The sequence below is a fragment of the Anser anser genome (genome assembly GCF_964211835.1).
Source record: "Anser anser genome assembly, chromosome: W".
Classification (NCBI taxonomy): domain Eukaryota; kingdom Metazoa; phylum Chordata; class Aves; order Anseriformes; family Anatidae; genus Anser; species Anser anser.
Genome location: NC_139731.1, coordinates 16856413 through 16870563, shown reverse-complemented (window position 1 = coordinate 16870563; position 14151 = coordinate 16856413). Strand labels below are relative to the sequence as shown.

The 14151-nt window shown below is 46.7% G+C and overlaps 1 protein-coding gene across 13 annotated transcripts in view; it reads right to left on the bottom strand.

Annotated features, from left to right (window-relative positions):
- The window catches only part of LOC310888808 (zinc finger protein 532), a 45446-nt gene extending 35727 nt beyond the window's left edge, over positions 1-9719 (bottom strand). For 2 of the 13 annotated variants that reach the window (XM_083815903.1, XM_083815904.1), the window contains exons 1-2: positions 8569-9033; positions 6841-6950 (exon numbers count right to left, since the gene is read on the bottom strand). The gene's annotated coding sequence lies outside the window, so the exon portion shown is untranslated. The other 11 variants (XM_083815905.1, XM_083815907.1, XM_083815900.1 and 8 more) reach the window with 11 other exon arrangements.
- Between the last annotated feature and the right edge of the window lie 4432 nt (positions 9720-14151).

The following is a 14151-nucleotide window of genomic DNA, read 5'->3' as shown; positions in this document are numbered from 1 at the left end:
TCACAAGCATGGTCTAACATACTCATTTTTTATTCTTTTGTTCATCATTAACCTTTAAAAAACTGAAGAAGTTTTCCTTCTTGACACACACTCTTGCCCATCCAACTCTTCATTTCTCAACCACAAATCCAATGGCAGCACACAATTGTTTTAACTGCCTGTACCAGCCTTGTCCTTTCTGCTGTATTAAATTCCCAACTTTTGTCTTCAAATCCCACCTGACCATCTACACAGACTGTATGTCTCCATGCTCCTGCTCAAATACGCAACTTAAGCTTATTTCAGCAACAAATCTGTTCACTATTTAAGGAAAAAAAAGAAAAAAAAAAGTTAATTTTCATCTACCTATGGAACTCATGTTCCTGTGACTACACTCCTTTAATTTCCCTAAACACTTCCTACCGTTTTTACTTCAGTTTGTGTAACGTACAGTTGTGGACTGTTCTCCCTCTAGGGCAGACACATTTCCTTTTGTACACTCTTTAAAGAAAATTAGCAAGCTTTTCAGTACCATGAAACAACAGCACTGAGAAAGCATTTTTGGTGTCTAGTACATGGTAACGCCTAGTCTCTGTAAGAAGATTTATGAAACGGCAATAGCAAAATAATAATTATTTATAAATTCCCAGTTAGACACGGTATTCCAGAACAAATATCTGGTAATCTGGTGTAATTATTCTGCTTTCAAATGCAAGTTATGACACCTATATAGCAACACGTTCACTCTGGAACAAAATGCATACACAGAGAGTAATACCAGCCTCACCTGCACGAAAATATATATTTTTTATTTTTGTATCATTATGCCAAGAAATTTCATCATACAGAGAAGACTTAAGTGATTCAACCAGAATTACAGTAATATATCCTAACCTTAGGCAAATATTAGCCTGACACAAATTTTAGCAGCTCATTAGTTATCCGACATATATTAGCAATGATGATTGACTAACACTTCTGACTAGTTTGAAAGCTAAGTATCTAAGGAGAGACAAAAGCAATATGCTAGTTCAACCACCAAAACTCTTCCAGGAAATGAGAACCACATCTCAAATCATGACTCAGTGTGGTTTGAAATACTCAGCAGGCAAGAAGGATATGCAAGAGGCCGCTTTAACCACAATCTGCAATGCTGATCATATTCACATAAAATACAGGCTCCTTTTGGTTTATCAAGGATCCCATGACTTGTTAGTATGGAAAAAAATCGGGCAGATTCTTGCTTCCAAAAATAAAACTTTCATAACAGGCAGCTGTTGTGCCAGTCCTTAGCTTTTTGACCATCTTTTTGAAGTACTGGTGTGTTTTACAGTTAACGTTTATACCAAGCAATCTGATATTTCAACATTATGCACAGTAGCTCCCTTACAAAAGGAAAATCCCACTTGTCTCCACATACAACCTTCAATGAGTAAGACAAATTTGAATTTGCATTTCTGGTTTTCTAAGAGAACAGTCTACCAATTTTATTACTTCCTCTTCCTCCTCTTCAAAAAAGCTTGGGAAGGCAAGTAGTATCAACATATTTCAAGTATTAACATTTTTTTTTTAATTTATCAACAGCAACTGTTGATAGTTTCAGACGAATTTAAAGATTTATTCTTTACTAGCCCCTAGAAGTCTCCAACAGCCATTTCACAGAAGTACAGAATAACTGAGGTTGAAAGGGACCTCTGGAACTCCAACTTCTCTGCTCAAATCAGAGTCAGCTACAGCTCAAGACATTGTCCAGTCAGGCTGTCAGTGTTTCTGAAGATGGAGACTCCAAAACCTCTCAGGGCAACATGTTCCAGTGTCTGACCACTCTCACCATAGTTTTAAATCAGTAATGAGCATCCAGACCTACCTTGCCCTATTACCCAATTATGACACTTGCCCTATTACCCAATTATGGCAGTATCTAAACACATCTTTAGTGTCCTCCATCAAATGGAAGCAAGTTATGGAAGCTTTTCGAAACACTGCCCATAAACTGTTGATCTGGAGCACAATCCCAGCTCCCAGCACTATCACGTAGAACATTTTGGAACTGGGACAAGGTAAGATGCTACACAATGCCCAGCCAGTACCTGTGATTTATACGGCTGTCTCTGCACCCTTCACAATAAACTGCTCTGCCCTTATAAAATGTGACCATTCAAGCACGTGTATCCACCAGTCAAAGGCACAACTTTACTGTAATAAAATGATTAAATGAAGTATTTTGGTTTTCAACAGAAGTTATTTCTCCCAGCCTAGACAAATGTAGATGTTACCATACATTGCCAAAAGCGTACAGACAGAAGCAGATGGCACAACTCAGTATACATAATGGTTTTTCTTTAGTTTTCTGAAACTATAATTAGCTATATGCAGTCAGGTCCTAACCAAAACAACTTTGGGGAAATGTCCACATTCTCCTCTCTTTTATCCCCAACCCCTGAGCAACTGCAGGCATGTGGTTTCAAGCAAAGACCATCACTGGCTATGGAAGCCTTGCTTAGCAGCACTGGAGCTAGTTCAGGCTTCTTGATTTTGTTTCTCAAAACTTTGGGCACAATTTGCAAATGTATACAGTGTAACAGGAGAAAGTCAGATTTGGTATTTTAAAGGAAAATTCTGAAATTTGAAGCGTAGAAAGAAAATGCTTCCACAACAGACAGTACCAGTTCACATTTGACTTTGATCTAATTTTATGCAAGTTGTTCAATAAAGACACTTTAAACAAATCTGGATGCCTTAAGGAGGAAAATAACTAGAACATCAATCCTTCTCAACCATGAATCCAAAATATTGTCCAGTACTGTATGCAAAAGACGTTAATTTGTAATAACTGCTAAAATACTTACAAAATAATAATAATAAAAAAAAGATTCCTCCATTCACTCTACTTTTGTTTGCCTAGTTCTAGACTATCACTGAGGCCTGTTAATCCGCACACAGGCTGCAAAAGCTGTGTTAAACTGGCGACTGCTGAAAGCAAACCCGTAGTAAAGCACTAAAGTCAATGTGTCACCAAGCATATTCTGTTGATTTGTACAAAAGTTCAGTTTGGTTGCAATTGTTTACAGTATTTTTAACTTTTCAATTCTGGAGTGTCTTTCGCAAAAAATGTGGAAGTTCAAAATCACAGACAGCAGAAATGAAAGCAACCGTAACAAATTACAGTTGGGATAGCAGAACATGAAGTTACAGAAAAATCACACACACAAAAAAGACCTGAATGGGACTTGTGCAATTGCACAATGTTCACAGCATATTGCTAAAAACCTGGCATAGAGACAGACCTACATTGCATGTGTATGCACACTGTCTTTTCCCAGTAAACAAAATTATGTGGGAGTCCCCAGAGGCCATGAGGATGATACTTATCTCCACATACAGAATGCAGATGCTCTTGCAGCCAGAATGAAGTTTGAAAACCTACACTGCCATTTGCTGTTGGTTCGTGCAGGTAGAACTTTTAGGAACACAAGATCTCTGCAGAAGAGTCTCTTATTCAGTCTTTAACATGAGGTATGGCAAAGCCTTATCAAACCAGCAAGTCAGGTGTTTATTCTCAAAAGCAGCCTGAGTTGCTTTACAATTATAAGAATGTTACCACATTCTTTCAAAACATATCCATTCCTATAACTGGCTATCTACGAGTGGCTAATCGACTTCGTCCTCTTTTCTACTCTACCCTGCACCTGAATACAACCCTATATATCTTACCTTTTGAAATTCTAGTCCTTTTTCCCCCAATAGGTATAATTAAGTAAAGACGGGCCTTAGAGTTTTTATTCATTTTCTTATGCAAAATCCCACTTTTTTTTTTCACAGTCAAAATAAAATCCCTTGTAATTTACAACTCCTTGGAAGCCTCATCTTGCAGTCTAACTACTGATTTTTTGAACTTTTTTTTTTTTCAAAACGGGTTATCTCAAGTTCTCCTCTTTGAGTAGGACAGTACAGGAAGGGAAAAAGAAGAGCCATCTTCTGAAGTCTAGCCAATGTCTCCTCGCACACGGCCACTGAAACACCTCTAGCAGAGTCTGAAGAGAACCACAAGCAATGGGTTCAAAGTTCACTATTACCAGCCTCTGGCTGGCAAAAAGAAAGGGAGTATTTCAACATGGAGGCAGGTTATCTCTTTTCCCACACCACAGGGAGCTGAACAGACCATCTCTATCTACAGCTGTCCAAATAAAAACTGCCTACATTTGCAAAGAGATCCTGTTAAAGTTTTGGGCCTCATAACTTCCTGAATTTCTTTTAAAATTAAGATGAATTAATAAAAAGCAGGTAGGTCCTCAAACCATTATTTTTGTATGCCATTTAAAATGGTTTAGTTTTATAATTCTATATGTAAAGTGAGCTGGTACAGTAACCTGACTAGAGTGGATGTACAACAATAACGTGAATTCTGAGATTCTCAGTCTGGAATCACAGAAACATCTAGGTTGGAAAAGACCTTCAACATCATGAACTCCAACCATCAGCCTGACCTACTGAGTCCCATCGCTAAATCACGTCATTTAATCAACTCTGAATCACGTTCTAAATTACACTTGCTTCCCGCCCATTTCCTTTAATTTTTTAAGTGGATGTCAATTTCTGCTTGAGAACTGTGTGAAGCAGCTCCAGACAACCCCAGTGAGAGCGCTCCAAGTCAGGCAGGGCCTGCCCGTGCAACACTAGCAACGAACAGACCCTAAAACATTAGGGTCAACTTTTTTTTTTTTTTTAAACATCCATTCCCAGCAATCTGTGTGCATATTTACATTTTATCACACATTCATACTTCCAAGAAAAACAAACCTAGTTAATTAATTCAAAAGAGACTTGGAATTTGGTAAGTCATTACCCCTGTTCTCAAGATCAAGTTCCTGAGACAAGCCTCAACGGAAGATGAGCTCATGATTGCTGAGACAGAAGACCAACCCTCAAACATTAAGCAGCATTTTCTGCTGAGAAGCTGGCCTACGTGCAAAATCAAAATCACCCGGTGAAGAGCATTTGCAAACGTTTTTAGTCTAAAGAAAAAAAAAAAAACTCACCAAGAATACTGCAGACTCCAACATCTATTCAGGTTTCTTATCTTACTGCCTACAAAGTCCCCGCAAATTCAAATCCTTTGCTAAAAATAAAAATTCATAGTACAGATCTTGTTTAAAAATCCGAATAAAACAGATACGTTGAATTTGGTGACCATTCAAGTACTTAAAACTTTAAGGACCTTTCTATTCTGGTTGAGGGAAAAAAAATCTAAAAGGTGCTCTCATGTTACATGCATTTTAGCTGACACTTGGAAAAAGCATGCATTAAGAGCGGCGACAGATACTATTCCTATCATGCAACAAGAATTCATGTTTGTAAGCATAATTTTGCTACAGATGTCTACAGTCAAATATATATAGAACCTCTGCATACAAATTACAGAAAAAGATGGACACAAATCAGCACAGTGATGTTAGGCATTTTGCTCTACCACACAAGCTACTTACTGCCCTATCAAATCTGAGAAACAATACATTGCAGCTGCATTAAAAACCACAGAAACATTAATTTCAAGCTAAACATCGGCATGCTACTTCCACTTTTCTACAACTAATATCTAAGTATCTTATGTAATCCGCTGCAGTCAGAAATAAAAAAGGTTCTCTTGTATTTGTCACACCCTGATGCAGGCACCCTGCCTATCATCAGCCACCATAAAACTTACCCAATATCCACAATCTCTCAAGGCTTTTAAGACTGTCTACTTTATTCTGCTGAACAGAGGAAAAAAGCATCATTTCACACTAGACCAGAACATTTTCACCATTTTGCCTCCATATTTATCTTGATTGTAGATTACCAAACCAGCTAACACAGCCAAGGCTGGTCAGATTTTTTTAAAATAACACTGCATAAGATTCTAGAGCTGCTGATTTCCTGTTATAGGAAGTAACAGCTCTGGCAAAAGAATCCCCAAAGCAAAATGTTTAGTGTTCCAATGTGCAAGCTCTAGCAGCCTTTGTTCTTCCCTTTGCTATATTCATTACTGCTTTCTTCTCTCTCCCCCCTCCCTCTCTCTGAATCCTCCAGCTTTCACTATAAGATGCAAATGCCAGCTCAAACCTAAGTACACATTTATTTTTAGATGAAAAATAAATAAGTAAATAAAAAATCCTATCCATTATCCATTGCTTTGAGTTAAAAGTAGTCATCCCTCAGGAGCTGATGCACTGCCCATCCGGTATCCTATTCTTATTTCATTACTGCACAGTATTATAATTCATGCAACTAATAATCCACTGGAGCTCCATCAGATCTCTAAAATACATCTTTCCACTTGGCTGCTGCAAAATTCTCCCTGGGTTACAACAGTAAGAAACACCATGCTTACTATTTATTTTATATGTTTTCTTTTTCCTGTGTCGGATATATTAAGTACATGTTTAACACCGAAGACCTCAATTCAGAAATAAACATCAGGTTACTCACATATGGCCAAACAAGCAACCTTTAAATAATTAGACGGCGAATTCTGAATGTGCAATGCTGCAAAGCAGCACAGAACGGTTCACTGCCATGTGGTCCACAATTTATGATTGTCACTCAGAGGCCTATCCTTTATCACCACATTGTGAAAAACGTCTATCTGGATATAAGATATTTAAATGAAAATACTGTATTTAGCTAAGGTATCCGTAAGACTTTACAAACAATGGCTTTAATCCTATTAAACCTGGAGGTTAATAGTATTTCTTTGCTAACACTTAAACCATTGTCTCTTTTACTAATGTGCCAAGTGTGCAATCAGGAGCCAGATTTACTTTTCATATACAAGTACCTTCGTACTATTGTTATATTCATACCCAAAACACCGCATCTCACCTTGTGAACCTTGACCTTTGAAAGATTTTTTTAGCCAATGCTCAGTTACTGCCACAGATGCATTACCTCTGCAAATATGAAAGGGTTAAAGGCAGCCCCAATCAATAGGCCTACAAGGAGAAAAAAAAAGGGAGAAACGAGTATGCCTTACAGCATCTTTGCAATGCTTTTATGCACAATTCTACAACAATATCGTTTCCTTTTGGCCTTTCAGAAAGGCACAGACCCCCCCCCCCCAACGTCTCCTAAAGAAGAAAACCACAAGACAGCACCCTGTAAATAAAACAGCATGCAAAGCAGCATTCTTCAGTCACAAGCACAACTACAATTACAAATCATTCAATCAATTTTATTTAGTTTAGTTTTAAAATAGACTGCATAACCAGTGTCCCACCCTTGCAAAGCAAAAATATTTTAATAAGGGTCATAAATCTCAGCTCTTGCCCATTCCTTAAGCATAAAAAGGCACAAAAAGCCAAAGTAATCTCAGTTACTGCAAATATGTACATTTATATACAGAACCCTTTATGACTACATTAGCCACATACCAGTGCTGTGTGTCTAAAGTGTGCATTCACATACTGTTTTGGGATGGTATCTTTCTGCAAGCTCCTCTGCTTTTGGCTGCCATGAAGGGAGGAAGCTATCCCACTGTAGCAGCTCAGTGACTGCATTGTGTTCAGGAGCTGATCTGCCTCAAACCAGTTCCAGCCGGTTCTGGTCACCCTACATAAAAAGCTATGGCAACCCTCGCTGAGTTGCCAACAAGTCCCTGGAATTGCAGGGGCTCTGCTTTCTGTGGCGGTGGGGCCGACTGCAGCCGGTCCCCCTGCTCCCACCGTGCCCGAGCCCGTGCCCGGCCGGCCCGCGCGGCCCCTTGCTCCCCAGTGCCGCCCCACGCGCCCCTTCCTCTCCTCCCCCACTTACCTCCCACAACCTGGCTGAAAGCTGTGAGTGTGTGCGTGCCTGTCTGTAGCTAACAAAGAGACCGCAATAAAAATCCTCACAGGATCTCTCTTGCAGCACCAGGCAGGCTCGGCCACAGCACTGGGAGACGGGCTGCTAACCAAGGGCTGCTCCCCCTCCCCGCTCCCCACGGCACACGGGTGGCTGCAGCTCGGCGGCACATCTGCCCCCTCATGCCCACGGCTGATGGGGGTCTGCGCCCGCCCGCCCCACTGCTCGCTGCATCTGGGGCCGCTCGAGTGGCATTCTCCCTGCTCCGTACTGCATTAACTACAAAGATTACCCACACACGCACCTCCCTCCCCTCAAGAAATCCATTTCCGCAGCAGCGAGATGCCTGCAAAACAGTTCCTTTGCCCCCTCCTAACAGCACCGAGTTGGCTGCTGAGCCGATTTTTTTTCTTTGCTGTTCAGCTTCTCCTTGAGGCACCGAAACGAAGGCTGCGGACCCACGCCCCAGCACCCCCCAGCTCCCACAGCCGCAGCCGTGGGAGGCCGGGGCCCACCCCGCAAAGATGGCTGCTGGCTGCAGCCCTGCGCTGCGTCCCACGGCCGCCTTGGGCCCACGCCTCGCCGTGGCACGGCTCCCCACGGTGCCAGCCTCCTTCCAGAGGAGGGCCCTGTGCCCGCTTTCGCCCGACGCAGCGCTGCTCGTGGCCCGTGCCCCCCGCTTTCTCTGCAACCCGGGGCCTTTCCTCCTGCGAGGCTGACAGCTGCCTCAGGTCCAGGCATTGTTCACCCCGTTCCTGTTTGGCTACTCACCCTTGCACTGGCACAACCCGTAACTACCTCCTGCTACGTGCCAAGCCCCATCCTCGCCGGGATGTGCTGTGGGATGGCTCTTCGGCGAGGCTTTTTCCTCCAAGGAGCTGCCACGCCAGGCTACAGCACCTAGCCCCTGTCTCTCTCCAGGCTGCACCTGCAACTGTTAGCAGAGGTCCTGGGCACAACCCGCACCCCCCTTCCCCTGCGGAGACGGCCGAGAGCTGGCACCTTCTCCGCATCCCTCACCCCACCCCACCCCGGGGAACGCTGCCACGTTCTGCCGCCGCCTCGGCCCCTCTGCTCCGCACAGGCGGCCCCAGGCGGCCCTCCCTCGGCCCCACAGCCCGGGCGGGCTGCCCCCGCCTCTGCGGCCTCTGCTGCCGCCGCGGCCCCGGGCACCTCGCACACGGACCGCGGCCCCCTCCCCTCGCCCGCGCCGCCGCCCCCCGCCGGGCCCGCTGGCTGCCCGGCCCGGCCCGGCCCGGCCCGGCGCCGAGCCCGTGGCGGGGGAGCGGCCCGCTCCGCGCGGGGCAGCCCGGGGAGGGGAGGCCGCGGCCCCTCGGGCGGCGGGCGGGCGGGGACGGGGGGGCGAGGCGCCGGCGGGGCGGCCACCGGGCCAGACGGATCCCGCCGGGCCGAAGCCGCCGGACCCTGGCGGCGCCGCCGCTCGGGTGGCCGCGGGGCTCCGGCCGCCGCCGGCCTGGCAGCGCCCCGGGGGGCAGAGCCGGGCCGGGCCGGGCCGCGCCGAGCCGGGCAGGCCCCGCAGGCCGCTCCCCGCAGCCTGCCCGCGGCGCGGCGGGGCCTGCGCGCAGGCGGTGCGGGAGCCGGGCCGGGAGGAGGCGACCCCCCCGCATGCAAACTCCGCACCCCATGCAAACACACCTGCTGCGGCCCGCGGCTGCTCCGGCCGGGGCCTCAGGCGGGCATGGCTAGGGTCCGCGCCGCCCCGGCCGCCTGCAGAGGGGCCTGGCCGGGAGACGGCGGAGCATAATGGCAGAGAGGCTCTGCGGGACTGCGGGAAGGCGGGGGTGGGGGTGCCTCGGCTCGCACAGATGGGGGAGACGCTCCCGTGTGATTCCTGTGAAACGGCTCCCTGGAGCGTGCCGGGGGCGGGGAGGGCTGCCGCGGCCTCCGGCGCTCCGCGGGCAGGCTCCGGGCCGGGGCCGGGGCCGGGGCCGGGGCCGAGGCTGAGGCCGAGGCCGAGGCCGGGCGGGAGGCGCCGGGCAGGTCGCGGCCTCCCGCCGCCGGCACGCGCCGAGGCGAGGCGGTCACGGAGCCCGCCCCGGGCGGCGACGGGGCCGGGGCCGGGGCCGAGCCCGAGCCCTCCCCGCGCTAAGGCCGCGGCCGGGCCGGGGCAGGCCCGGGCCCCGCCGTGCCCGCGGCAGCTCCGGGCGCGCCCGCAGCGCCGCAACCGCCGGCCCGGAGCCGCGGAGTCCCGCCGGGCCGGGCCGGGCCGCGCCGCTCTCAGCGGCTGCCCACGGGGCTGCGCTGCCCGCGCGTCCCCGGCCTGCGGCTGGCGGACGGCCCGGGGCGAAGGAGCGGCCCGGCCCGGCCCGCGTTCGGCCGCCCGAGGCGCCGCCGCTCGGCCCTCGTGCCCCCGGGCTTAGGGAGCGCGCCCTGCCCGGCCGCACGCCGCGGGCGGCCCTCGCACGCCGGCCCCGTGCCCGGCGGAGCGCGCAGCACCTGCGGGCCCCCCGCCTGCTGGCGGCGGCGAGCCATTTCTGCGCGCTCCTGCACGCAGCGGAGCACAGCCCGCAGCTCTCCTGTGCTGGTGGTGTTGCGTCTCACAGTAACAAAGATTAACACGAGTTTACGCAGCCCCTCCTGAAGACGGCCTGTGCTTTTTGGCTGCCATCTCTGTGACAAGCTGCTTTTCGTTTGCTGCAAGGCAGCTTGACGTCACTCCATTGTTGCGATTTTTAATTAAAATGAAATTTTCATCAAAATGAGGTTTTCTCTCTTTCTGTCATTTTTACAAGTGTGCAGCATGATTCCTGGAATTTAAAGTTTCACGTGTGAATTGCTTTATTGGATGATAGCAATGGCTATAAGTGCAGTGAATCAGTAACACCCATATCAAGTTTATGATATAAATTGACTTTTTATAGACTGTATACATAACTACGTATCCTATTTGAAACAGTGGTGTTGTATTGACACCTCTTATAAGCCCGTTGGTAATGCAGCAAGTCACCTAGAGCTACTGCACTGTTCCTAAAGCAGTCTCTTCTGGGAAGATGCCCTGCCAGAAGCTCTGTTTACAGGCGTTATTGGCTGGGCTACTCGCACCCCAGCAGGTGGGACTTCATCAGATACCAATTCTAACTTGTTTCCAGTCTTAACCAAAACCCCAGCAAATTGCTACATTACCAGCTATGCAATTGGCGAGTCCAACAAGTTTGTAGGATTTGAATATCATAAATTGATAAATTATATTAAAAATAAATAGATTTGTGTTCTGCACTAGTTATAATGTTCAGGAAGAGCCACAAAATTCAGCTCGCACAAGCCTAGGGCTCATTCTGCAAGTGACTTGTAGAACCAGACTGTAATACTTCTAACATTTTTTTTCCCTGATTAACCAATAAACTGATAAAGAGGTGAAAAAGACAGTCTGTTTTCTTACACTGGATTTCTGTGGTCTGCTTGCATAATAGTATAAAGAAGATGGCAGCTGCTACTACTACTTTTATGTTAATATCTAAAACGTTAATTGATTTCACAGTTTATACATGGCATAAAGGTCCCTGTGTGTGCAGTCTTTCATACAGATCTACTTGTTTTCTTTCCAACCAGGTGTCTTTGACAGCTCCATGGAAGAAAAAGTCTGTCACCCAAAATATTTAACTCTCAAATAATAAAATTAAGAGAATTTAAAGTATCGTTTACAAGCAGTGCCGAGCTGACGGCCCTTCTCCAATGGCCTTTTTGTTCAAGCACACAAAGTAAGAGAAAATTGCAAGGCAAGTGTCCCCACAGTACCATTTTGTTTTGTGAGGCTTCAGCACTTTTTTCAGCATGTTGACCATGCATCGTAGATCTGAGGGAGAGTCCCCAGCTCACCTCAAGAACATCATGCCTCTGCAGGAAAAGCTTTTTCAGTTGGCTGCTGGGGGCAGCAGGTGATTTTAGGTTACTGTGGCATTTCCAGAGGTGGTACCTGGAGCCCCTCTGTCTTGCCTCTGCAACTGGTCTGTACAGGGGACATAACCTGGGCAGTCAGAGAGGAGAGGCTCGGTTACCCACTTTGCTCAGTTCCTGCCTTGAAACTTCCACCCAAAAGTCCTTCCTCTCACTGCGCTTTATCATCCTGCAATGGTACAGTGCCATGGTCCCTCTGCGGTGGGGAAGGAAGGGGAAGGCCCCCAGCACAGCTCGGGGGAGGGAGAGGGGCTGCGAGAGCCCAAGCCATCAGCAGTGAGGGGCTCTGGCTGCAGGCAGCATTGACATCTAGATTAGAGTAAGAGTTGATCTGCTGCTGCGGGTGATGTGTGTCTGGAACAGAGGTCCCATTCTCTTCCCCTACAGACACCATGCCACAGAATCCTTAGAACCATTGGTGGAAGAAATTCTATTTTCTCTTGATGCTGCAGTGAATGCTGAAGCTGTGTGCAATAACAACTTCTTTATTATCTAACTTTGTAAAGGTTGTAGGGCTCTTGAAATACATAACTCCAAAACCTGGTGTATTATTTCCACTTTCTGTATTGGAAGCAGTTTTAATTTTATCAAATATAAATAGCATGAAATATAGCTTTTACACATCACAAATGTAATGGGTCCAAAGATGCTTTTGCAGGTGGATTTACACAATAAAGATAAAATCAATTTGCCTTTTTTTTTTTTAATGTCAGAATAAATGATGCCTTTTTCTTGTGCTCTCCCAGTTTTGTTTGTTGTTTTAGTCAGTAACAAAACGTTTCCCTCCTGGCTAGTGAAACATTCTTACTTTAACCAAGAAGGGTAGAATATAAATTCCATATTTTCAATCCTAAATTTATTTTCTTTCTAATAGTTCTACAACATTTGGCAAAAACATAATGCTATCTAGCACTTCAGTTGCCTTTTTAGGTTTTCAGCTTAAAGTTTCCTGTAGCATATTATCCCCAAGAGCACAGCAAAAACCTACATTTCTTGTTGTATGATACATATATTTTTCTTTTGTCGCTGCTTAGAATGCAATGGCACTACTTTTCATTAAGGACTATACTTAAACATTTAGTATTAAAAGTATAAATGTTGCAACTAAACTTCTCTTTTTCAGATGCTCATATTACAATTCTTTACATATTTTGTGGGCAAAGAATTCAATTTCCTTTAGTGCTTATTAAAATAAGTCTCCTATTATGTTTTGGACTAAAAGGTCAAGGATTGCTTTTGGGAAGATGAGATTTATTAAAAGAAAGTAATCTCATACGATGTAAGATGAAGGATTGTGGAAAGGAGAAATCTATAGCCAGGCTCCAAATGCATCTTAGCTAATGCTGAAGTTAAGTAAAAATTAAACTCTAGGAGGATTTTCAATGGAAAATGCCTCTCATTCTAGTAAACAGACAATGCGTGAAAGATAGGCACAAACCTGCAGCCGCATCTGTAGACTGGCACAGGCTCCCTGGGGCAGTGGTGGTGGCACCAAGCTGCCGGAGCTCCAGGAGCATTTGGACAGCGCTCTCAGACACGGCGTCTGGTTTTTGGGTGGTCCTGTGTGGAGACAGGGATTGGGCTCGATGGTCCTTGTGGGTCCCTTCCGACTTGGGATATTCTACGATTCTATGACTCTCTGGCTAGCTTCCGGTACACCAGCACCGTAAAAGCCAAAATTGCCATGTGCCACGTCTTTCGGGTGCCATGGCACCGTGCCGCCTCGGAGGCTCCTGCACTGATGCAGGGCTGAGGCTCAGCCTCACCTCACTCTCCCTCCAGACTCCCGGAGCTACCAGGGGGAGGCCACCGGCCAGCCCCGGGGTGACTTCGAGTCCCGACCCGGTGCCCAGGCCGCCTTGTGTCTGCTGTCCAGTTCCAGGGCTGAAGTGGGTTTTATTCACAGCAGACATGAGCAATTTTCCTGCAAATAGATGCACACTGTAGTGTGTGGTCTCAAGCATCTTCTCAGCCAAAAAAAAAGGATTTTGCTCAAAATACACGCATACCTAAGAACCCCTATTGCACATATACAGTGACAAAACAAAACAAAACAAAAAACAGTCATTTAAGGGTAAAACATGACAGTGAAAGGGGTGGGGGTGCCTGTGTGCGGGCAGGAGCTGGGTGATCCAAGTGATTTGCCAGCAGCACAGGAGAGCACTGCAGAAGGCCTGGGTTTTCCCAGCTATCGCCTCACAGACTCGATCCTCCACCTGTGTTACCAGCAAATTACACAACGGGACCACATGCAAATTACAAAATGCAAGACTAATGGATTTTCCCATGAGCACTATGGTCTTTTCCGCTTACTAACACCTTCCAAATGCTGGGCCAGAAACCCCTCAGTCAGCTTTCTCTTCAGGCATTAGCCACCTGCATGATTAACATCCAGTATAACGAAGCTCATCAGCATAGGACATTGAAAAATGTCTGTTT